Here is a 3191-nt window from a genome sequence, read left to right on the forward strand (position 1 = left end):
GTGTGACAGAATGCACACCCAGCATCGTAAACCATGTGATTGTCTGATTCAAAATGGCTGCTACCAGTCTGTTGTAGCTGACGAATGCCTAGGATAACAAGCATCATGTGTTCATCTTGAAACTTTAGTTTGCAGTTGAAGGAATCCTAGTGGTCTAATGGGTTTGTTGTTGGGCTGCTACCGATAAGGTTGGTAGTCAAATCAATCAGCTGCTCTGCAAGACAAAGTGAGGCAGTCCGCTTCTGGAAGGATTTACAGTTTAGAAACTGCATGGCGCTATCCTACAGGGTTGCCATGAGTCTGACTCGGCTCATCCGAGGGCGTCTCTTGAGCTACCCTTTTGAAATGTTCTCTTCAACTCTCAAACGTCAATATTTCTGTTCATTTTAGTTCCTCGGCTTTAGATATCTTACCAATAATTACTAAATGAGTGAAAGCACAGATGAAGGATGTTTTCTTTTTTCCTTTACTAGTTTAGGACCATTGTATTTCAGATGATAAATCTCGGAAGACTGATAATACTGCTGGTTCTTGGGTCTTATTGTAAAAGAGACCTTCAATAAATAGTCTGAACAGTCTATCAGTCTGGAAATAAATCAGGCTGAAAGCAACTACTTTACCCATCCTTCAGCCCTTAATAAAGTTGTATACTTCAGTTTAACAGTTCTTCCTTAAACTTTTATTTTCCCCCAAATCAACTTCTAACCAAACCAGATCTAATTCCATTGTTCCTCTAAATTCCTACTGTTGCTGCAGCTGAGAGGTTCTGTTTAGGTAAATATGCACCAGACTAGAACTACAACAAAGGGTTTCCCATAATCTTTTTTCCCCTAAAACATGGAACGCTTCACGAATTTTCATGTCATCCTTGCACAGGGGCCATGCTAATCTTTGCTTTGTTCCAATTTTAGTATGTGTGCTGCCAAAACGAGCAGCCCATAATCTTTATGGGAACAAATAACCAGGTTCTTTCTCTTATAGAAATGCTGGTAGATTCAAACCACAGGCCATTTCATTAGCAGCCAAGTCCTTCACTCCTGCACCACCAGGCCTCCTTGATACACATCTGTGTTTGTCCGGGTAGACTAGAGAAACAAATCCATAGAAACTCAGATGTGTATAAGACAGAGTTTTATAGAAAGAGTAATTGTCCATTAAGAAAGCATCCCAACTCAGTCCAGTCCAAACCCATAAGTCCAATATTAACCCACATGTCCAATATCAATCTATAATATCCTCTTTAGACTCATGAAACACATGAAATGATGCAGAATGCAGGAGGATCACAGGCAAGTAGGTAGAAAGTCTTTGTGTCCAGTGGTGTTGTAAGCATCTCAGTGCTAGCATGGAATACATCAGGGTATCTCCAGCACCAGGGATACATCAGACTAAGTCCATGTGGCTTCTCCTCAGGGGTGTCTCACAGGGCACCAGTCTTGTGAGTACACAGATTCCAAGGGTAGAGAGAGGTGTGTTTCTCACCTCCAAGGAGGAAATGCCCTATTTCCCAGAATTCTCAGGAGAATTCTCAGAGGCCTCATTGGTACAGGATGAGTGGATACATAACAATAATAATGGATGCAAGGGGATATAGGTAATATGGGAATGGGGGTGGGCTACAGGCTGGGAAAGGGGATTTCAGGAGTAAATAAAGAAGATGGGAGGGGGAAGGGAGCACTAGAATGCACTGTAATTGCATAATTCATTTTAAAGGCGATGTAGCTACTGGCGGGGCCTGGGGAATGCTCTAAAATTGACGTGGTATTGATTGTACAGTTCTCCTTGATAAGATTTGATGATTGAACTATTTAATTGTTTGGTATGTAAAATACATACCAAACAATAAAATAGTTGGGGGAAAAAGAAAAGGTAATCAAAATGACAAAAATGCAAAGAAAGAAAATCTCATATTTCTTCTCAACCACTAAAAAAGTGAGTAGATATGAGAAAGAACTTTAATTATTCAGAAAGATGTTGGGTTAGGCAGGACTGTATAGAGAAACAAAATTTGTGACACTCATATATGTATAAGAAAGAGCTTTATATCAAGAAGTACTTTTATAGCAAAAAGGCATCCCAGTCCAGCCCAACTCATGTTCATCAGTCTAATGCTAGTCCGTAAGTCCCTTTTCCCACTGGCAACAAAGAAAGATGAACCAGGCAGCAGGAAGATCACAGGCCAGTGAGTTCAGAGTCATGTAGCTCCAATGTCGGTGGGAACACGGCAGGGTGCTGGCAGCATTCAGGGTTGAGCGTCCCTGTGAACCACCTCTCAGGGTAGGAAGAGTTCTAGCAGGCACACAGACAGGTAAGCAGGCAGGCAGGAAACAGAGAGGTTCCTAGCTTTTCTCACTCTTATAAGGCCATACCCTCAAAGAGGTGTCATCAACTTACCACTTGATTGATGGCTGAATTCTGGTCCTAGTCAAGAGTAACTGTTTGGAATAATAGCTGACTATCACAGATGTTAGCATGACAATGGGGAAAAGAAAGAGGCAACCCATGGTAATTAAAACCCTAAAAATCGGTATGTCATTAGTAGTAAAATACACATTTTACATAAATAAATATAACACTACTGGAAAGGTTGCTAGTATAGAAATTAAGTCAAACCCAATGCTGAAAAGGATGCAGTAATAGCTGCATTCACACATACAGCTGCTTCCCTTATAATTAGTGCAACTCTTTCAGAAGGCAATTTGGCAATATGTATGAAGAACTATAAAAAATGGAGTTATTTTTAATCCAGTAATTCCACTTTTGGAAAGCTGTACTTAGGAAGTAACCCAAAATATTTTTTAAAAGTTCTTTACAGCATTGTTTGTAATTATGAAAAAATAGCTCAACAAGGACATATTAAATAAATTATAACATAATTTTATATGCCTATTAAAACTAAAGATAAAAAACTATGAGACTAGATAGGAAATATGCGATAATAAATATTGAAAATGCTGTTTGTAGTAAGACATCCAACTAACAAGAATTCTTATTTATGCGGTATAATTAAAGTATTTTTGTCTTCTCCCTTTCCCTCAGCCCTTGCGAGGAGAATCTTTGGTCCTAACATTTTCCAAACTGACATGTCTAAATGTTCAATTTCATTTCAGTGAAGACATGGCAGTGAACTGGACACTCTTAGGTTGCTTTAAAGCACAATCTATCCTGATCATTGTTGCTGAGCCCCCTTC

At 39.4% G+C, this 3191-nt stretch overlaps 1 non-coding gene across 1 annotated transcript; it reads right to left on the reverse strand.

Annotated features, from left to right (window-relative positions):
- Positions 1–831: 831 nt before the first annotated feature.
- LOC142441991 (U6 spliceosomal RNA) lies at positions 832–935 on the reverse strand. Its single transcript, XR_012783263.1, has one exon. It is a non-coding gene; the product is annotated as a U6 spliceosomal RNA (small nuclear RNA).
- Positions 936–3191: the final 2256 nt, after the last annotated feature.

This window comes from Tenrec ecaudatus, chromosome 2, assembly GCF_050624435.1.
Source record: "Tenrec ecaudatus isolate mTenEca1 chromosome 2, mTenEca1.hap1, whole genome shotgun sequence".
Taxonomy (NCBI): domain Eukaryota; kingdom Metazoa; phylum Chordata; class Mammalia; order Afrosoricida; family Tenrecidae; genus Tenrec; species Tenrec ecaudatus.